Source organism: Lutra lutra, chromosome 2 (assembly GCF_902655055.1).
Source record: "Lutra lutra chromosome 2, mLutLut1.2, whole genome shotgun sequence".
Lineage (NCBI taxonomy): Eukaryota > Metazoa > Chordata > Mammalia > Carnivora > Mustelidae > Lutra > Lutra lutra.
The window spans coordinates 116,420,716-116,444,720 of record NC_062279.1 but is presented as its reverse complement, the minus strand read 5'-3'; positions in this window follow the sequence as shown (position 1 = coordinate 116,444,720).

The following is a 24,005-nucleotide window of genomic DNA, read 5'->3' as shown; positions in this document are numbered from 1 at the left end:
TAGTAATTTTATATAAGGTATTTTAAGTCCTCCAAATGTACATTTTAAATGTATATAGTTAATTTTGTGAAAGATATTGTCAAGAACTAAATAATATATTTTAGCTATTGGAAAGAATCTGATGTTCATTAGTTACTAATAAATATATTCAAAGTGGCATTCTCTCCACCCCCCCATCACTCATGTGACCAACTTTTGTTGGTCAGAATGATTTTCTTTGACTTATGGTACTTTTTACATCCAGGAATAATTTCAGGTGTCGGAGGAACTAAATAGTAGGTTACATTGACAAATAAGTGCAACCTTTTGCTCATTTTGCAAAATCTTGTAATCAATAATTTGCAAAACTTTGCGGAATGTACTTTTGCAGAAATTTGGTTCTGTCATTGTGTATGTGATAGCACTTGTGATTCCAAAGAGTAATTGGTGACTCTAGGTGGTTTTTAAACAGCTTAAAAAAAAACAAACAAAACAAAAATAAAAACAAAAATGGTGGCAAATGTTTTCTTTGTCTCCCACTAAATATATATGACATATATATAATTCTCACTATATATATATATATATATATATATATATATATATATAGTTCCCACTAAATTTTAGAAATCCTAAAATAGAAAAATTATATCCTCAAATAAAAGGTACATTCTACATTTAATATGTCAGATACATGATGGTTCAGTTACTACCATTCAGTGTTTGAATATGATTGATAGAATTGTCCATTCACTGAAAATGGTTTGACTTAAAAACTCTGCTAGTCTTCTCCTACCCCCTCAACCCCCCATGTTGCATCTCCTCTCCCTCATATCAGGGAGATCATATGATAGTTGTCTTTCTCCGATTGACTTATTTCGCTAAGCATGATACCCTCTAGTTCCATCCACGTCGTCACAAATGGCAAGATTTCATTTCTTTTGATGGCTGCATAGTATTCCATTGTGTATATATACCACATCTTCTTTATCCATTCATCTGTTGATGGACATCTAGGTTCTTTCCATAGTTTGGCTACTGTAGACATTGTTGCTATAAACATTCGGGTGCACGTGCCCCTTCGGATCACTACGTTTGTATCTTTAGGGTAAATACCCAGCAGTGCAATTGCTGGGTCATAGAGTAGTTCTATTGTCAACATTTTGAGGAACCTCCATGCTGTTTTCCAGAGTGGTTGCACCAGCTTGCATTCCCACCAACAGTGTAGGAGGGTTCCCCTTTCTCCGCATCCTCGCCAGCATCTGTCATTTCCTGACTTGTTAATTTTAGCCATTCTGACTGGTGTGAGGTGATATCTCATTGTGGTTTTGATTTGTATTTCCCTGATGCGGAGTGATGTGGAGCACTTTTTCATGTGTCTGTTGGCCATCTGGATGTCTTCTTTGCAGAAATGTCTGTTCATGTCCTCTGCCCATTTCTTGATTGGATTATTTGTTCTTTGGGTGCTGAGTTTGCTAAGTTCTTTATAGATTTTGGACACTAGCCCTTTATCTGATATGTCATTTGCAAATATCTTCTCCCATTCTGTCAGTTGTCTTTTGGTTTTGTTCACTGTTTCCTTTGCTGTGCAAAAGCTTTTGATCTTGATAAAATCCCAAAAGTTCATTTTTGCCCTTGCTTCCCTTGCCTTTGGTGATGTTCCTAGGAAGATGTTGCTGCGGCTGAGGTCGAAGAGGTTGCTGCCTGTGTTCTCCTCAAGGATTTTGATGGATTCCTTTCTCACATTGAGATCCTTCATCCATTTTGAGTCTATTTTCGTGTGTGGTGTAAGGAAATGATCCAATTTCATTTTTCTGCATGTGGCTGTCCAATTTTCCCAACACCATTTATTGAAGAGGCTGTCTTTTTTCCATTGGACAAGATGGGATTGGGAGGGAGAGAAACCATAAGTGACTCTTAATCTCAAAAAACAAACTGAGGGTTGATGGGGGGAGGGGGGTTGGGAGGGGGGGTGGGGTTATGGATATTGGGGAGGGTATGTGCTATGGTGAGTGCTGTGAAGTGTGTAAACCTGGCGATTCGCAGACCTGTACCCCTGGGGATAAAAAAAATATATGTTTATAAAAACCTAAAAAAAAAAATATATAAAAAACAAAACAAAACAAAAAAAAACCCACTCAATTGCAAACCAACCCATGGGATACTATACTGATGTCATTCTAGGAAAAGATCCGTATCTTTTTTTTTTCCTATTTTGTGGGGTTAGAGGCTTAAATTTAATCATGTTTATGATCATTCTGTGAAAAAAAAAAAAAAAAACCTATGCTAGTGACTGAACTGCTAATTGTGAATTTTAGTGGTGGCTCTTTATACACTTCAACAGGTGTTCACTGGGCTGCTATCATGTCAAGCTCTGTTATGTCATGTCTTGTCGTACAATTACATTATTTTCTACTTAAGAGCATAGACAGATGAACTAAACTTCTTTTTTAACAAACCTTGTAGAAGCTTTCCACAGTACATAGATAAGCATACAGCTTATTGATTAAATAGTGCTAAAATACATGCTACAGCTGGAAGGTAATACTTGAGGTGAGCGTATGTAGCAAGGAAAATGACCAATCTGGGCAACCAGAGAAGATTTTCTGGGGCAGGAACATTTAAATGTAGAGGCAAAGGGTCAAGAAGATGAGGCCAAACCATGTGTGAGAGAAAGGGTCTAGGCAAAAGAAGTGGATGTGAGAACACCTTGAGTCAGAAAAGATTGGCTTATTTGGAGAATTGAGAAAGACCCCTTTGCTTGAGACTTAAACCAAGTAGAGGGCGCATCACATATTCATACTGAGACCTAAGGTGGGGAGGGGGTACAAGGCTCCAAGACATACGGGACAGGTTATAGAATTCAATTAGCAAGTACAATCAATATGACAATTGTCTGGAGGGAAGTATGAAGGAAATATGAAATAACTATGTGTTACTGCTGGCTCTTACCAAATTTAGAAGGCTAGAGAAGGCTTCACAGGGGAATCATGTGGAAGAACATAATTTTCCATATGCACCTGCTCTTCTAGTGATGTCCTACCAGTGCAGGGGTCATGAAGACTTGAGACCTTTGCCTCCATCTGCTGCTACAGTGCCATGCCCTGTAGAAGAAGTGATAGCAGCAGATAAGTCTCTTCTAAAGTTTTCAAAGCTAACACAGCAGAGATGAGTAGTAGCTATTGCCAGGTCTCAATAAGAACAGTATTTTCTGAGAGTCACATCAAAGATTAAATTTGGGCCACAACAAAGTGTAGGTGAGTAAAATAATTGTAGAAAGTCTTGATTTGGGGTGAATCAATGTATCATTGTATACATTGGACTGAATGTATACATTATATACATTTATACATGTAGACATTGGACCAAATCTCACCCTCAGGTGTAGTAGTAAATGTTTAACTGCCTACTCTCCAGAAAACAAACAAAAAACAAAAATTAAAAAAAAAAGTTAAATAATTTAATTTTGGTGGTAGCAACACTCCCACCTTGATATTCTAAAGCTATCAATGTAAAGTGACTGAATGTGAATTTGGGAAGTTATGGAACAATCATTTTTTTTTTTTTTTTGCTTCAGTATATTACTGCACTACCTTTGGCTTCCAAAGGAGATATGGAGTATTTAATTAAAAAGAATATGTGATCCAGTATTTTTACATCTTCCAAAAGGAAAAAAATGCTCTTGATGTTTTTCTGATATCATCCATAAATGTGAGGAGAAATACATTTCTGCATAATCACAGATAATGAATGATCATATAAGTGTAATGACTTTCACTTCTGACATTAAGGAATGTTGATATTTGAGATGTAAAATTTTGAAATATATTTTAAATCCAGTCAAAACACTTGATAAAAATGTTAAAAAACTGAAATAGTAATAAAAGCATAGAGGTGTAAGAAATTTTACTCTGCAGTTATAACCCATGGTATAATTATAATAAATTATGTATTATTAAAAGTGAAATACCATTAACTACTATCTATATGAAGAAACTTTGGTTTCATTTAGCTCGTCACTTAATTTGGTTACTTATATTTACTTAAATTGCGCATAGATTGACACAGAGCTATGACATAGAGTGTGTCCCTCACATACATCCCTTCCCCATACTGTCCCTTTCCTTATCTAGATCTTACTCCTCTTTCAGGGGTCTACTGATTGGAGCATTACACTAATTTCCCTGGTTACCCTAGTCTCTTCTCTTATCCCATGACAATTTTTATCTCTGCCATCTTAGTCACTGTACTTGCTTTGTAACTGAAAGCCCTCTAGAATTTACACATGCATTCATATACATATACTTAAACATACATTTTTTACATAGAAATACACATATATACACCTGCATATATGTATATATACATGAGAATGTTCATATATTAAATATACTTTATATTTATGCACATTATTCACTAAGTGAAATGAAATATACATTTCATAAAAATAATATAATTTTATTCATTGTGACATTGAGACATAATGTCTCAGTTATATATTGCAATATAACAAACTATTCTACAACTTAGTGGCTAGGACAGTACCATTTTATTTAATTAATTAATTTATTTATTTATTTATTTTTAAAGATTTTATTTATTTATTTGACAGAGAGAGAGATCACAAGTAGGCAGAGAAGCAGGCAGAGAGAGAGAGGGAAGTAGGTTCCCTGCTGAGCAGAGAGCCCGATGTGGGGCTCTATCCCAGGACTCTGGGATCATGACCTGAGCTGAAGGCAGAGGCTTTAACCCACTGAGCCACCCAGGCGCCCCTAGGACAGTACCATTTTAATATCTCTCATGGATCTGTTGATTTTCTGGAGTCAACAGGGCAGTTCTCTTTCTAGTCTCAGTTGGGTCGTAGAGAGTTGCAGTTGGATGGCTGGGGCTAGGTCAGTGGGACTGCAAGACCCACTCCTTGTAAACTTCAGGGCCTCCCCTCCCCACATGAGATAGAATTCTGAATGTTCTCTCCAGCAGGACAGCTGAACTGCTTATGTAGAACATGGAAACTGCCCATCTTTCTAAAGGTGTAGTCTGGAAGTGGCTATTTTGCTTCTTCTACCTCCTGTGGTTTAATGGGTTATAGGAACAGCTATGATTCCTGGAGAGGAGAAATAAATACTACATCCTGACTGGAGAAGTGACAAGAAATTGTGGCTATCTTTAATCTATCACAGTATTCTTTACTAATAGTCCTGTAGGTGAAAATCACAGAATATTAATTCCCTAGCAATAATTTAATTAGATGCCATGTATTTTTAAGAAAAGAGATAAAAGATACAAAGAAGAGATTTAAGTCAATGGCCCTGACTTAACATTTTTATATTTCATAGCACTTACCAAATCACCTAGCATTTGGTAAGTATGTTAATCTGGGTGTTTAGATAAGCAGAAACCAATATGGGATTAAATTGTTCAGATTTATTAGGGAAACATCAGTGAAAGGAAACTTGTGAAAGGGAGGTGAGAAAGGCTGAGAGAGCCATCAGACCCATCACACAGATATGATCCTGAATGAAGGAGAGAGGGAAATAAGAAAAAGGTGGGTTGGAGGAAGCGCATTTAGTGCAATGATAACAAAAGGTTAGTAAAGCTTGGAAGACTCCTCAGGGAGCCCTTAAATTGGAATCATCGTCAGAAGACTCCTGAGTCTCCCAGGAATGCTCTGCCACGGTTAGTCATTGACTGGGAGCAGCCTGTGGAAAATATGGCCTCCATGCAAACATGATGATGGATTGTTGAGCTCAGCAGTGGGAGCTGTCAGGCAATTATGCTGCAAGCACTTGGAGATCAGAGAGTTGTATTCTCATGGCCAATGCACAGATTTTCAAATAAATACTTGATAACAGGGATTTTTTAATATGAAAATGCAAGATTCTAAAGTTTTTTCCTTTAAGAAATACTGAATTTCTTAATTGTTAGAAATTTAAGTTTTAAAAATCACTAAAACTTGAAAGGGAGTTTAAATTATAGTATACAAGAAGATATTTCATGAAATTTTCACGATTTCTGGCAAGCAAAAAAATTAAAACCCTTTTCTACACAATGTACTTTCCTCAGGAAAATAGAAATGGAATATTACAGAGATTTATACCAGTAAATATTTTATTGGACATACATGCCAACATCATGATTTGTAATCAGAGTTCATTTTGTCTCACTGTTTAATTTTTTATAGCCACAAGAGTATCTTGATGTAAAGTAAACACACTTGTATAAATACACATTTCTAAAACAATAAGTTAGATTCTGGAAACTTATTTGTATTGCAGAATGACCAAGTTTGTTCTCCTGAATTCAAAATGTGAATGTACTGACAAAAGACCTATGCATAAAACTTTTCAGAAAAAAAAAATCTATTAAGTGTGGCACTTAGTAAAATATATCTAAACTTTCCAGATTGTTCACTATGTGTAATCAAATATAAGTAGTTTGGCTAAGATGTACATGCTGTCTACCTTCATTGAAAAAATAAATGGAGGTATATTGTGCAAGTATCATCCCTGGAGTCTAAAATCTGTATTAGTTACAGGATTTGGTGCTCAGTGCAATGAGATGAAGAAAATTCCTTATATGTCCATCCCAAGTCTTTTCTATAGTGGGGATTGAGACCGAGACCTCCAACGAGGGGTCAGTCTCTACACTGTTAGGTGGAGCTGTGAGTGTTCTCAGGCAACCTTCCCACCACAGGCTATTGTTCTTCTTCCCCTTCCATGTCAGCCGCCAGATCTGGGAGAAGGAGAGTTTCCTTCTTACCAGAAGTAGTTCATTTTTCTAATAGTTTTCCACTTCTGCAAGTTAACAGGATTAGTACTTCAGACTGAATCTTTTATAATATATTCTGCTGTTCAGAATATATTTTACTTGAGCTATACCAGTTTGGGAATGCTGAACATTATTATATTATTTATTATTTTGGACTTCTACTTGTACAGTATCTAAATGAGGAAAATTAGCTGTCTGAGATGGATTCACAAGTGGAGTGTAGTGATTTCTGACAACTGATAGGGGCTAGTGTCAATGACACCTTTTGGTTCCTTGAGTATAAACCCCATTGTCTGGGTGTTTTTGGACAGCCAGAAGTCATCCTTTTGAAGTAAAATCTTCGGTTTTGAAATCACACCCATCCCAGCATCAATTAAAATTGCTCTGGGAAAGGATGATCTCCCAACAATTAAAGACATACTACATAAATATATACTCAGTATTTATGAGATTATCTTATTACATGTAAATTTGGATCCTTGAGATCAAAACCTTTTAAATTAGTATATGTAGAATACATTATGGATGTCATTGATTCCACAAAACCACTGAAAAACCTACATCTTTCAGTTGAAAGCTTTCCCTTTGTCCAGTTAAGTACACCTTGTTGTAAGAAAGGATTGAATATTCATTCTCATTCTTTGTTGCTCCTTGTAACCAAATCTTCCATGCTTGATGACTGTGCTTTACTTAAAACTGACTGGAAAGTTTTTCTCAGATGAATCATCAACTAATCAATAAAAAATATTTCCCAGAGTAAAGACCCCAGAAACCTGTCATCTCCCACCTCTAAAGGCATTTTTTGCTACTATCACACACATGGAGTTTTTAATGTTGGAATTCAACCAGTCTTTTTTCTTTTTTCTTTTCTTTCTTTCTTTCTTTCTTTCTTTCTTTCTTTCTTTCTTTTTTTTTTGGCACCAACTTGAAATATGTTGGAAAAGGGCATCTTCATAGAAATCATTTCCTTTTCAGGGAAGTAGGTGGCACTATCTTTGGATTAGCCCATTTTTGTGAATATTGATGATCTTTGAAAGGAAGGAGAAAGCAATGATGATTACCAGTGATGTCAAATTTCAAATTTTATTTTATTTCTCTGTCTCATATCAAATAAGTATCTTATACACTTCTCTCTGAATTAAGGAAACTGAAGAAATTATCAAAGCATAGAGTATGTCACAATCTTAAAATTGTTCTCTGTGTGGAGCCACAATTACAAAGTGGACACCATTTTTAAAAAAATCCCTTTGAAGATGGGATGTAATGACTGTTAAAGCATGCTACTAGTCTAATCGGCTTAAATATGAAATGAAGATAAATATATCTTAATGATAATAATTACATAATCTGTGTTTAATTTACTAAACTCATATTTTTTTGGAAAGCTAAGTATGCTCTTTATTTTGTTACTTTTTTTAGACTCTGAAAATTAGCTTAACTAGGAAGAAATATGTACATAAATATTACTTGTACACATATAAATGCAAAAATTTAAATTGACTTTCCTAATTTACAAAACACTCTATGGGTATACATATGAAGACCATTGTGCTGTGTTTAAATTACATTATATTTCTCATTGTATAAAACTGCAATATGCCTATAAACACAATTATTTGAAGATGTTTGATATTTTTAGTATATTTTATTATATAAGGGCCCATGGTTTATTAATAAAATATAGCTAAAAGTTATTTTTAGTCACTTTAGTTTTCAATCAAATCACTGGATTATCTTAACTATTTTATGTTACATACTGATTACTCACAAATGAAGGTAGAGATATCTTGTTCCTAATCTTTATTCTGTACAGCTGTGTCAATTTTGGAGCTAGGCTTAAATCAGAGGGGAAAATTATATGGTACTAAATGTGCATTTTTCTCTAGGTATTAGATATATCTCAATTATTAGTGAAGTTAATTACCCTTTTTAAATAAGCTAAGAATACACTGAATGTTGTCAGGTGAGTGAAGACTGAAAAAGAAAACCTGCTCTATATAGTTTGGCAATATTTTAGTCTCTCTCATTTAACATAATAGAAAATAATCAATAAGGAAGTAATATTGAAGTTTTTATGTAGCTATTTTTGAAATCCAGTGTTGTATATGCAGCCACACTAAAGTTTCACATATATTCCATACTTAAAAATATATATACATAATTTTTGCTCAGCATATTTTCATTTTAAAACATGTTTAAAGTTTTCAAATTTATATTCATATGCTAATATTTATTGCATTTTTAGCATTGGCAGTGTAGCCATTAATACATTTTTATTCTAAGCAGACAATGCCTTTGTGCTTTCTAGGTAAAGCCATTTCTTAAGAGTATGCAAAGTAAGAAGCCCATCAAACATATTCTGGAGGCACTGAATAAATGTAAAATACTTTATCACCTGCTCATTATTAAATTCAAAAATTTTTCCTAAATTACATAGGGATTGAAAATATATGTTTTGAATCATTAAAGATTCACTCTAATTCTTAATTACATTACTTGAAATAATTCTAATTCATTGTTCTAATTTTAAATCACATATTTGTATCTCAAAAGCAAATTCCATGAATGAAGTGCCTCCAGTAGCATTTGAGATCTTCATGATCCTGATCCCCAGATATTCAAATTTTTAGCAGCTGTTATTGTCATTTCACAGGCCAGCCACGGGTGATTAACATGATACAATAATTAGTAGGCATGGCTTTCATTTAAAGTGCCTAATGGAAGAGTTAGATTGATAGATGAAAATAAGTAAATAGATTGATAGATTGCATGTGTGGTAGTAAAGATGTCCTTCAGTTTTGTTTAAGGACGGAAGGTTTTGGAGGAGGTTATGGAGAAAGTGTTCATTTTGCTGTGTTCTTGAAACTGTGTGAAGGATAGAACATGAACACAAGACTACAGTAAAATAATGAGTGAGAAATTTATCACAGAGATTCAGACAAGAGGATAGCTACTTAAAACTAACAGGGGATCATAAGAATGGAGAGGAAAGAGAAACAAAGAAAAACTGAGTGGTAATATTGGAAGAACATCTTGGTGGTTGTGTAGATGGTGTTCGTAATAGAGAATTAAACTCTCTCTCTTTCTCTCTTTAAGATTTTATTTATTTATTTGACAGAGATCACAAGTAGGCAGAGAGGCAGACAGAGAGAGGAGGAAGCGGCTCTCCGCGGAGCAGAGAGCCGGATGGGGGGCTTGATTCCAGCACCCTGGGATCATGACCTGAGCCTAAGGCAGAAGCTTTAACTCACTGAGCCACCCAGGTGCCCCTAAACTCTCTTTTTGACTGAAAAAGCTTTCAACCCTCATATTTGCCTCTTCTTGTGCCCCACATACGAGCAAGTTGTTAAGGAAGCCCGAGTCTTCACTGTTAGCACCTACAGGAGATTCAAATCACTGGGTGGGCCTGCCTTCTTATGGGAATCCTCACTCAGGCCCACCCCCTGAAAACAATAAAAGCCTCCCCCAGACTGCTTGACTCTCTAGCCCTTGTGGACCTTCTTGAGAAGGCTCTGCTTATCCCAGGGACCCCAATTGTGTAAGTAATAAAACTTTTTGTACCTTTTTGGTGTGTGTGGCATCGTATGTCTCCACATTCAAATCAAATTTCTGTGGAGTTTCCTTCCGTTTATCCAGAGGCCAGGCTACAACAATGTTGAAGGGCATTTAATTGAGCATACCTTTCAGATGTTTGCTATAGGTTATGAGCTGTTGGTGGAGGTAGCTGGATAATAATGAAGTTCATTAGAGGTGACAATGGCTTTTCGGCTTTATACCTATTGACTTTACAACGTCTGTTTAGCTGTTTAGTCCATTTTTGGCTTTTGAAATTGAAAGAGGGAATATAGCTTTCAAGGTCATCTTGATAAAAATAATTGTTGAAAGCACGGGAAAGTTCATATTCGGCCAGGAAAAGTGTTTTTGGAGTGAAATAACAGGAATTATCTGTAATTCATACAACTTTGTTTTTTTTCTTTTAGATAAGTGTCTTTAGAAATAAGTGAAAGCAAGTTACCCATTTGTACATATTTTGAATGAAAATGCCATTCAGGGGCGCCTGAGTGGCTCAGTGGGTTAAAGCCTCTGCCTTCGGCTCGGGTCGTGGTCCTAGGGTCCTGGGATCGAGCCCCACGTTGGGCTCTCTGCTCCACAGGGAGCCTGCTTCCTCCTCTCTCTCTGCCTGCCTCTCTGCCTACTTGTGACCTCTGTCTGTCAAATAAATAAATAAAATCTTTTAAAAAAAATGCCATTCAGCATTAAGTTGAAAGAAATAATGATAGCAGTAATAAATTCTAATCATATATAGCATTTCAAGTTTTTTCCAAGTTTCAAGATTTTTAAAGTAACTTTAGAACTAAACAACATCTTCTAGTAATTTCAGAAGCTGATTTCAACAATATGCCAATTACAAGTATACCTTTGCATTTAAAATGCTTTAGTAGCTTGGATTTATGCAGGACTAGGTATTGGTGAGGTCACTGTTTACTCTGTCATGTTCTGTGCTAAGGTCTCCACATAATTCATCTCATTTAGTCAAACTCACAACACCCATTTTACAGATAGCAAAACAGAGGTGCAAAAGAAAATTTAACTTGCAAGTTCTAAATAACTGAATCAAAATAAAGGGAAAATTCGGGGTATTATGTGTACCTAGCAAAACATCAACACTTCTTTAAGGCCTGTTTATTAAACAATATTCACCTGTTAAACATCCCTTAGAAAATAAACCAGTAGCAAAACAGAAACTGAAAATAGCCATAAAGAGCAAAAGATATAGTTTGGGGAACTAACTAAAGCAATGATAGAAGGATATCAACCATTGGTAAGTCTTGTAACTGACACTTTTTGATGTGCCATGTTGACTTTGTGACAACAATTGTGTGTGTTGTGGGAGTGTGAAGAGCGAGATTGTAAAGAGGAGAAAGAAAAGCAAACCTGCTGCTCTAAACCAAGGAAAACTAATAAATACACTGTAAGCAGTATTCAGAGGACAGCTGCTGAACACAATTTAGATATTTGGCTCCTGGCTTGAAAATGAGCCTCAGCACTGGATTCACAGAAGCTGTTGGATTCTCTTGGGCTTTGGCACTGCAGGAAAAAGATTTACAACTTAATTGCATGCTCAGAAAGACAATTGGCTGGTTTGCAAATTTATGCAACTTTTATACCTTGTAAATTGGATGAGTGCAGGTATGGAAGGGAGGAAAGAAGGTTTCATTTCCTCAGATAGAACTCATGGTTAATATATTGAAACAAGCATTTGTAAGGAAACAGAAGCTGAACAAGGCCAGAGGCCAAGTGACGTTATGGTTTTCCATTTTAAGTGCACATAATTAACACAATCTTTCCTCCTGGGACAGAAAACCATGAGACCATGCCAGTCTTTCCCTCTGAATGTGAATATAAGCAACAAATTCATACAAATGTAAGATATCCCTCCTTTGCATGTCAAAAATCAGATGGTCACATGTAGGTTTATCAGAGAGAAGATAAATTAAGATCCTAAAAATTATTGACAAAAGGAGTCAAGATGGCGGAGAAGTAGCAGGCTGAGACTACTTCGGGTAGCGGGAGATCAGCTAAATAGCTTATCTAAAGATTGCAAACACCTACAAATCCAACGGGAGATTGAAGAGAAGAAGAACAGCAATTCCAGAAACAGAAAATCAACCACTTTCTGCAAGGTAGGACTGGCGGAGAAGTGAATCCAAAGCGACGGGAAGATCGACCGCGGGGGGAGGGGCCAGCTCCCGGCGAGCGGCGGAGCAACGGAGCAAAATCAGGACTTTTAAAAGTCTGTTCCGCTGAGGGACATCGCTCCAGAGGCTTAACTGGGGTGAAGCCCAGGCGGGGTCAGCGCGGCCTCAGGTCCCGCAGGGTCGCAGAAGGATCGGGGGTGTCTGAGTGTCGCAGAGCTTACCGGTATTAGAACAGGGAAGCCGGCTGCAGAGACAGAGCCGAGGAGTGACTCTCAGCTCAGGGTTGCCTTGAACCGGTCGCAGGCTCGGTCAGCTCGGAGCGTGGCCGGAGGCCAAAGTGACGGGAGTCATTTGGCGCTGTTCTCTGAGGGCGCACTGAGGAGTGGGGCCCCGGGCTCTCGGCTCCTCCGGGCCGGAGACCGGGAGGCCGCCATCTTTATTCCCGTCCTCCGGACTCTACGGAAAGCGCCCAGGGAACAAAAGCTCCCGAAAGCGAACCCGAGCGGATTACTCAGCCCGGCCCCGGGTAAGGGCGGTGCAACTCCGCCTGGGGCAAAGACGCTTGAGAATCACTACAACAGGCCCCTCCCCCAGAAGATCAACGGGAAACCCAGCCAGGACCAAGTTCACCTACCAAGGAGAGTGGCGGAATTCCAGAGGAGAAGAAAGCAAAGCACAGAACTCATGGCTTTCTCCCCATGATTTTTTAGCCTTGCAGTTAATTTAATTTTTTTTTTCTTTTTCAATTTTTTTTTTCTTTTTCTCTTCTTCTGCTAAATTTTTTTTTAACTTTTACCGTTTTCTTTTTTTTAACGTTTTTTAAATAGTTTATCTAATATATATATATATTTTCCTCTTTTTATATTTTTTCTTTATCGGCTTTCTTTTTTTTAATAGTTTTTTTTTTTCTTTCTTTCTGAACCCCTTTTTATCCCCTTTCTCCCCCCTCACAATTCAGGATCTCTTCTGATTTGGCTAAAGCATATTTTCCTGGGGTTGTTGCCACCCTTTTAGTATTTTACTTGCTCCTTCATAAACTCTTATCTGGACAAAATGACAAGGCGGAAAAATTCACAACAAAAAAAAGAACAAGAGGCAATACCAAAGGCTAGGGACCTAATCAATACAGACATTGGTAATATGTCAGATATAGAGTTCAGAATGACGATTCTCAAGGTTCTAGCTGGGCTTGAAAAAGGCATGGAAGATATTAAAGCAACCCTCTCGGGAGATATAAAAGCCCTTTCTGGAGAAATAAAAGAACTAAAATCTAACCAAGTTGAAATCAAAAAAGCTATTAATGAGGTGCAATCAAAAATGGAGGCTCTCACTGCTAGGATAAATGAGGCAGAAGAAAGAATTAGCGATATAGAAGACCAAATGACAGAGAATAAAGAAGCTGAGCAAAAGAGGGACAAACAGCTACTGGACCACGAGGGGAGAATTCGAGAGATAAGTGACACTATAAGACGAAACAACATTAGAATAATTGGAATTCCAGAAGAAGAGGAAACAGAGAGGGGAGCAGAAGGTATATTGGAGAGAATTATTGGAGAGAATTTCCCCAATATGGCAAAGGGAACAAGCATCAAAATCCAGGAGGTTCAGAGAACCCCCCTCAAAATCAATAAGAATAGATCCACACCCCGTCACCTAATAGTAAAATTGACAAGTCTTAGTGACAAAGAAAAGATCCTGAAAGCAGCCCGGGAAAAGAAGTCTGTAACGTACAATGGTAAAAATATTAGATTGGCAGCAGACTTATCCACAGAGACCTGGCAGGCCAGAAAGAGCTGGCATGATATATTCAGAGTACTAAATGAGAAAAACATGCAGCCAAGAATACTATATCCAGCTAGGCTATCATTGAAAATAGACGGAGAGATTAAAAGCTTCCAGGACAAACAAAAACTGAAAGAATTTGCAAATACCAAACCAGCTCTACAGGAAATATTGAAAGGGGTCCTCTAAGCAAAGAGAGACCCTCAAAGTAGTAGATCAGAAAGAAACAGAGACAATATACAATAACAGTCACCTTACAGGCAATACAATGGCACTAAATTCATATCTCTCAATACTTACCCTGAATGTTAATGGGCTAAATGCCCCAATCAAAAGACACAGGGTATCAGAATGGATCAAAAAACAAAAACCATCTATATGTTGCCTACAAGAAACTCTTCTTACACCCGAAGACACCTCCAGGTTTAAAGTGAGGGGGTGGAAAAGAATTTACCATGCTAATGGACATCAGAAGAAAGCAGGAGTGGCAATCCTTATATCAGATCAATTAGATTTTAAGCCAAAGATTATAATAAGAGATGAGGAAGGACACTATATCATACTCAAAGGAACTGTCCAACAAGAAGATCTAACAATTTTAAATATCTATGCCCCTAACGTGGGAGCAGCCAACTATATAAACCAATTAATAACAAAATCAAAGAAACACATCGACAAGAATACAATAATAGTAGGGGATTTTAACACTCCCCTCACTGAAATGGACAGATCATCCAAGCAAAAGATCAACAAGGAAATCAAGGCCTTAAATGACACACTGGACCAGATGGACATCACAGATATATTCAGAACATTTCATCCCAAAGCAACAGAATACACATTCTTCTCTAGTGCACATGGAACATTCTCCAGAATAGATCACATTCTTGGTTCTAAATCAAGTCTCAACCGGTATCAAAAGATTGGGATCATTCCCTGCATATTTTCAGACCACAATGCTCTAAAGCTAGAACTCAATCACAAGAGGAAATTTGGAAAGAACCCAAATACATGGAGACTAAACAGCATCCTTCTAAAGAATGAATGGGTCAACCAGGAAATCAAAGAAGAATTGAAAAAATTTATGGAAACAAATGATAATGAAAACACAACAGTTCAGAATCTGTGGGACACAACAAAGGCAGTCCTGAGAGGAAAATATATAGCGGTACAAGCCTTTCTCAAGAAACAAGAAAGGTCTCAGGTACACAACCTAACCCTACACCTAAAGGAGCTGGAGAAAGAACAAGAAAGAAACCCTAAACCCAGCAGGAGAAGAGAAATCATAAAGATCAGAGCAGAAATCAATGAAATAGAAACCAAAAAAACAATAGAACAAATCAACGAAACTAGGAGCTGGTTCTTTGAAAGAATTAATAAGATTGATAAACCCCTGGCCAGACTTATCAAAAAGAAAAGAGAGAGGACCCAAATAAATAAAATCATGAATGAAAGAGGAGAGATCACAACGAACACCAAAGAAATACAGACAATTATAAGAACATACAATGAGCAACTCTACGCCAACAAATTTGACAATCTGGAAGAAATGGATGCATTCCTAGAGACATATAAACTACCACAACTGAACCAGGAAGAAATAGAAAGCCTGAACAGACCCATAACCAGTAAGGAGATTGAAACAGTCATCAAAAATCTCCAAACAAACAAAAGCCCAGGGCCAGACGGCTTCCCAGGGGAATTCTACCAAACATTTAAAGAAGAATTAATTCCTATTCTCCTGAAACTGTTCCAAAAAATAGCAATAGAAGGAAAACTTCCAAACTCATTTTATGAGGCCAGCATCACCTTGATCCCAAAACCAGACAAGGATCCCAACAAAAAAGAGAACTACAGACCAATATCCTTGATGAACACAGATGCAAAAATTCTCGCCAAAATACTAGCCAATAGGATTCAACAGTACGTTAAAAGGATTATTCACCACGACCAAGTGGGATTTATTCCAGGGCTGCAAGGCTGGTTCAACATCCGCAAATCAATCAATGTGATACAACACATTAATAAAAGAAAGAACAAGAACCATATGATACTCTCCATAGATGCTGAAAAAGCATTTGACAAAGTACAGCATCCCTTCCTGATCAAAACTCTTCAAAGTGTAGGGATAGACGGCACACACCTCAATATTATCAAAGCCATCTATGAAAAACCCACGGCAAATATCATTCTCAATGGAGAAAAACTGAAAGCTTTTCCGCTAAGGTCAGGAACACGGCAGGGATGTCCGTTATCACCACTGCTATTCAACATAGTACTAGAAGTCCTAGCCTCAGCAATCAGACAACAAAAGGAAATTAAAGGCATCCAAATCGGCAAAGAAGAAGTCAAACTATCACTCTTCGCAGATGATATGATACTCTATGTGGAAAACCCAAAAGACTCCACTCCAAAACTGCTAGAACTTGTACAGGAATTCAGTCAAGTGTCAGGATATAAAATCAATGCACAGAAATCAGTTGCATTTCTCTACACCAACAACAAGACAGAAGAAAGAGAAATTAAGGAGTCCATCCCATTTACAATTGCACCCAAAACTATAAGATACCTAGGAATAAACCTAACCAAAGAGACTAAGAATCTATACTCAGAAAACTATAAAGTACTCATGAAAGAAATTGAGGAAGACACAAAGAAATGGAAAAATGTTCCATGCTCCTGGATTGGAAGAATAAATATTGTGAAAATGTCTATGCTACCTAAAGCAATCTACACATTTAATGCAATTCCTATCAAAGTACCATCCATTTTTTTCAAAGAAATGGAACAAAGAATCCTAAAATTTATATGGAACCAGAAAAGACCTTGAATAGCCAAAGGAATATTGAAAAAGAAAGCCAAAGTAGGTGGCATCACAATTCTGGACTTCAAGCTCTATTACAAAGCTGTCATCATCAAGACAGCATGGTACTGGCACAAAAACAGACACATAGATCAATGGAACAGAATAGAGAGCCCAGAAATGGACCCTCAACTCTATGGTCAACTCATCTTCGACAAAGCAGGAAAGAATGTCCAATGGAACAAAGACAGCCTCTTCAATAAATGGTGTTGGGAAAATTGGACAGCCACATGCAGAAAAATGAAATTGGATCATTTCCTTACACCACACACGAAAATAGACTCAAAATGGATGAAGGATCTCAATGTGAGAAAGGAATCCATCAAAATCCTCGAGGAGAACACAGGCAGCAACCTCTTCGACGTCAGCCGCAGCAACATCTTCCTAGGAACATCACCAAAGGCAAGGGAAGCAAGGGCAAAAATGAACTTTTGGGATTTTATCAAGATCAAAAGCTTTTGCACAGCAAAGGAAACAGTGAACAAAACCAAAAGACAACTGACAGAATGGGAGAAGATATTTGCAAATGACATATCAGATAAAGGGCTAGTGTCCAAAATCTATAAAGGACTTAGCAAACTCAACACCCAAAGAACAAATAATCCAATCAAGAAATGGGCAGAGGACATGAACAGACATTTCTGCAAAGAAGACCTCCAGATGGCCAACAGACACATGAAAAAGTGCTCCATATCACTTGGCATCAGGGAAATACAAATCAAAACCACCATGAGATATCACCTCACACCAGTCAGAATGGCTAAAATTAACAAGTCAGGAAATGACAGATGCTGGCGAGGATGCGGAGAAAGGGGAACCCTCCTACACTGTTGGTGGGAATGCAAGCTGGTGCAACCACTCTGGAAAACAGCATGGAGGTTCCTCAAAATGTTGACAATAGAACTACCCTATGACCCTGCAATTGCACTGCTGGGTATTTACCCTAAAGATACAAACATAGTGATCCGAAGGGGCACGTGCACCCGAATGTTTATAGCAGCAATGTCTACAATAGCCAAACTATGGAAAGAACCTAGATGTCCATCTACAGACGAATGGATAAAGAAGATGTGGTATATATACACAATGGAATACTATGCAGCCATCAAAAGAAATGAAATCTTGCCATTTGCGACGACGTGGATGGAACTAGAGGGTATCATGCTTAGCGAAATAAGTCAATCGGAGAAAGACAACTATCATATGATCTCCCTGATATGAGGGAGAGGAGATGCAACATGGGGGGTTGAGGGGGTAGGAGAAGAGTAAATGAAACAAGATGGGATTGGGAGGGAGACAAACCATAAGTGACTCTTAATCCCACTAAACAAACTGAGGGTTGATGGGGGGAGGGGGTTGGGAGAGGGGGTGGGGTTATGGATATTGGGGAGGGTATGTGCTATGGTGAGTGTTGTGAAGTGTGTAAACCTGGCGATTCGCAGACCTGTACCCCTGGGGATAAAAATATATGTTTATTAAGCTTTAAAAAAAAAAAAAAGAGAAAAAAGAAAGGATGAATACCCAAGTTTTGTAGCAACATGGACGGGACTGGAAGAGATTATGCTGAGTGAAATAAGTCAAGCAGAGAGAGTCAATTATCATATGATTTCACTTATTTGTGGAGCATAACAAATAGCATGGAGGACAAGGGGAGATGGAGAGGAGAAGGGAGTTGAGGGAAATTGGAAGGGGAGGTGAACCATGAGAGACTATGGACTCTGAAAAACGATCTGAGAATTTTGAAGGGGTGGGGGGTGGGAGGTTGGGGGCACCAGGTGGTGGGTATTGTAGAGGGCACTGATTGCATGGAGCACTGGGTGTGGTGCAAAAATAATGAATACTGTTATGCCGAAAAAATAAAAAAATTAAAAAAAAAAAAGAAGATAAATTAAAAACATTTCTCTCAGTGTATTTTTAAGACTTTATTTTTTGAAAGCGGTTTTACATTCACAGTGAACTTGAAAGGAGGGTATACAGAATTCCCACATACACCTTTCCCCAGCAAATGCACAGCTTCACCCATTAATGACCTCCCCTAACACAGTGTAGCTCTGTTAGAACTGAGGAACCTATATGGGCCCATCATAATCACCCAAAGCCTATAGTTTACCTTAAAGTTCACTCTTGTACACACTCTACGGATTTGGACACATGTATAATGTGACTTGTGTCTACTGCTATAGTATTATACAGAGTAGCTTCACTACTCTAAAAATATTCTGCTTTACCTACTCAGAGCTCTCACAACTGCTGGCAATCACTGATCTTTTTACTGGAAAAGGCAAAACTGTGGCAGCAGGATGTCCTATAATTGGAATTATACAATGCATACAGAATTTTTAGCTTAGCTTCTTTCATTTAACATGTATTGAATGTTTCTCCATTTTTTTTATGGCTTGAGAGCTCATTTCTTTTTAGTGCTAAATAATATTCCATTGCTTGAATGTTTCACAGGTTTTTTATCCATTCACTTACTGAAGGACATGTTTGTTGCTTCTAAGTTTTGACAATTGTGAATAAAGCTGCTATAAACATCTGTGTGCAGGTTTGCGTGTGGACATAAATTTTCAACTCCTTTGGGAAACACCAAGGAACACATTTGCTGTATCATACGGTGAAGGTATGTCTAGTTATGTAAGAAACTGCCAAACTCTCATATTCCCACCAGCAAAGAATAGTAAAATTGTAGAGCGTTCCTATTGCTACACATTCTCCCCAGTATTTGGTGGTGTCAGTTTTCCAGATTTTGTCATTCTATAAATTTTCAGTGAGTGATAAAATTATTATTGTCTTAATTTTCATTTTCCTGATAACCTCAGGAGTAGGTACGAGTAGATCATTCTTTCGTATGCTTATTTGCCATCTATGTAATCTTTGGTGAAGTGTCTGTTGAGGTTTTTGGGCCCTGTTCTCCCATCCAAGTACTAACCAGGCCCGACCCTGCTTAGCTTCCGAGATCAGACGAGATCGGGCGCGTTCAGGGTGGTATGGCCGTAGACTTTGGGCCCTGTTCTAAATCAGGTGGTTGTTTTAATAGTTCTCCATGTATCTAGACTAATGATCCTTTATCAGGTGTGTCTTTTGCAAATATTGATTCCCAGTCTTTGTCCTGGTTTCTAATTCTCTTGTCGTTGTCTTTTACAGAATAAAAGTTTAAATTTTAATGAAGTCCAGCTTATCAAGTATTTTAGAAGTCATGCCTTTGATGTTGTATCTAAAATGTCATTGCATGCAAGGTTTTCTGTGTTTTATTCTAAGAGTCTTATAATTTTGCATTTTGCATTTAAGATTATGATCAAATCTATAGTGAATTAATTTTTGTGAAGTGTGTAAGGGTTCATTTTTCTTGGCATATGGGTGTCTGATGGTTCCAATACCATTTATTGAAAAGACTGATTTTACTCTATTATATTGTTTTTGCTCTTTCGTCAAAGATAAGTAGCTGTATTTAGAGGAGTCTAGTTGTGAGCTCTCTGCGCTGTTCCATGGAGATTAAATATATATTTATATATAAATATAAATAACATTATATATAAAATGAATATATATAAATATATATTTATATCTAATATTTATATATTAAAATATAGAATGAGTTCATCAATATAAAAAGATAACTTGCTAGATTGTGATTGAGATCACATTAACTGTATATAGGTTAATCTGGGAAGAACAGACATCTTGACAAGATTGATGCTTATCAATGAACGTGGAATAGCTCGCCATTTATTTAGTTCTTTATTTCATTCATCAGAGTTGTATAGCTTTTGTCATGTAGCTTTTGTACATATTTTGTTAGATTTATACATAAGTATTTCATTTTTGGTTTCGCTATTGTAAATAATAATGGGTCTTTTAATTACTAATTATACTTGTTCCATGCTGGTATATAGGAAAGTGTTTGACTTTTATATATTAACTTTATATACTGTAACCTTGCCATAGTTGCTTATCAGTTCCAGGAGTTTATTTGTTGGTTCAGATTTTCTACATAGACAAACAAAAAGAAGTAGTCTGAGGCAAAGATGTTTCTGGGTATTCCTTCTCAATCTATATGCATTTTGTTCCCCTCTTTGTGTCTTACTTTATTAACTAATATTTTCCAGTATGTTATTGAAAGGAATGTTGGGAGAGGACATCTTTGTCTTGTATCTGAGAATCTGGGAAAGCCTCAAGTTTCTCAACAGGTCAGATGTCAGCTGTAGGTTTTTGATAGACATTCTTCAAGTTGAGGAAGTTCTTCAGTATTACTAGTTCACTGAGAGTTTTTAGCATGTGTGCATGTTGGATTTTTGTCAAATGCTTTTTCTGTATCAATTGATACAATCATTTTTTAAAAAATTTTTATCTTGTTGGGATGATTACATTAATTTTCAAAAGTGAACGAGATTTGCATATTTGGGTTAAATATCACATGATCCTGGTGTGTAATTCTTGTACATTGTTGAATTTGCTTTGATAATATTTTATAGAGAATGTGTATGTTCAAAATTTTGCGTGCATGAGAGAGAAAGTGGCCTGTGGTCTCTTTCAAAATGTCTTTTTGTGAGTTTGGTATTAGAGTAATATTGACCTCCTAGAACAGAAAATCCCTCTTAAGTCCTACTATCTGAAAAAGATTAATAAGAATTTGGGGCACCTGGGTGGCTCAGTGGGTTAAGCCTCTGCCTTTGGCTCAGGTCATGATCTCAGGGTCCTGGGATCGAGCCCTGCATTGGGCTCTCTGTTTGGCGGGGAACCTTCTTCTCCCTCTCTCTCTGCCTGCCTTTCTGTCTACTTGTGGTCTCTCTCTCGCTTTGCCAAATAAATAAATAAAATCTTTAAAAAAATTAGTACAAAAATTTCTTTATTAAAGTTATGGTAGAATTCCATTGTGAACTCAACTGAGCCAGTTATTTTCTGTTCTGGAAGATTATTATTGACTGAATTTCATTAGTAAATATTTGCCTAGTCAGATTGTTTTCTCTTGTGAGTTTTGAAAGCTTTATATCTTTAAAGAAATTAGCACATTTTATCTAGGTTAAAAAGTTTGTGAGTATAGGGTTGTTTATAGCATTCCTTTATTACTTTAAATGTCTGTGAGATCTACAACAACCAATGTCCTCTGTTTCCTTACTGACAGTAGTAATTTGGGTACTTAAAAATTATTATTATTATTATTATTATTATTATTATTATTATTATTTAGTTAGCCTTGCTAGAGGCTTATAGATTTTATCTATCTTTTCAAAGAATTAGGGAGGGTTTTTTTTCTCTATTGTTTTCCAGTTTCCAATTTCATTGATCTCTTTAATTCTTTTTCTTCTGCTTACCTTAGTTTAATCTGCTCTTCTAGATTTTAAAGTGAAAACTTAAATTACTAATTCTACATCTTCTCCAATATATGCATCTAATGCTATAAATTTGTCTAAGTATGGCTTTCAGTATGGCCCACAAATTTTGATGTGTTCTTTTCCCATTTAGTTCAAAATATATTTTAATATTTCCTGATTTCTTTTTTGACCTACATGTTACTTAGAATTGTGTTGCTTAATCTTCATGTATTTTGGGATTCTAGTTTTCTTTTTAATGACTCCTAGTTTAATTCTAAGTTGGCCTAAGAGCATACATTATATGATTTCTATTCTAAATTTTGTGGGCCAAAGTGTAACCTATCTTTTTTTTTTTTTTTTTAATTAAGGGAAACTTTATCTTTTTTATTTTTTTCCCTTTTTTATTAACGTATAATGCATTATTTGTTTCAGGGGTCAGGTCTGTGAATCCTCAGTCTTACACAATTCACAGCACTCACCCTCCTCATTCATAGCACATACCCTCCTCATTGCCCCTCACCCAGCTATGCTATCCCCTTCCACACTGCAACCCTCAGTTTGTTTCCTGAAATTAAGAATCTCTAATGGTTTGTCTCCCTCCTTGGTCCCATTGTGTTTCATTTTTCCCTCCCTTCCCCTTACGAACCCCCATTCTGCCTCTCAAATTCCTCATATCAGAGAGATCATATGATAATTGTTTTTCTCTGATTGACTTATTTTGCTCAGCGTAATTCCCTCTAGTTCCATCCACGTCATTGCAAAAAGCAAGATATCAGGGTTTTTTGATGACTGCATAGTATTCAACTGTGTGTGTGTGTGTGTGTGTGTGTACCTCTTCTTTATCCATTCATCTGTTGATGGACATCTAGGCTCTTTCCATAGTTTGACTATTGTGCATTGGTGCTATAATCATTTGGGTGCACGTGCCCCTTTGGATCACTGCATTTGTATCTTTAGGGTAAATACCCCGTAGTGTGATTGCTGGGTCATATGGTAGCTCTATTTTCAATTTTTTGAGGAAACTCCATACTGTTTTCCAGAATGGCTGCACCAGCTTACCTTCCGAAATGTGGTCTATCTTGTGAGTGTTTCATGTGGACTGAGAAGAATGTGTGTTTTACTATTAATGGATGAAGTAGTGTACAGCTGTCACTTACATTCATTTTATTTATGGTGTTTTAATTCAATTATGTCCTCACTGATTTTTCTGCCTGCTAGCAGAAAAATTTTTTTCTGTGTTTCTGAAAAAGGAGTGTTGAAGTCTCCACCTATGCTAAAGGGCTCGTCTATGTCTTCTTGCAGTTTAATCAGTTTTTGCTTCATGCAGTGCGATACTCTGCTAGGTGTGTACACATTAAGAATTGTTCTGTCTTGATCTCTTTATCATTGATCTCTTTATCATTGTGGAATATCCTTTATCCTTTTCACTTTCCTTCTAGGTCTTTTCCATCTGAAATTAATACAATTAGTGCTGGGATTTTTAAAGAAAATTTTACTAGTGTTAGCATGGCATATTTTTCTCCATTTATTTTAACCTGCGTGTCTTTGTATTTAAAGCTCATTTCTTTAGACAACCTATAGTTGACTCATTTTTTTAAATAT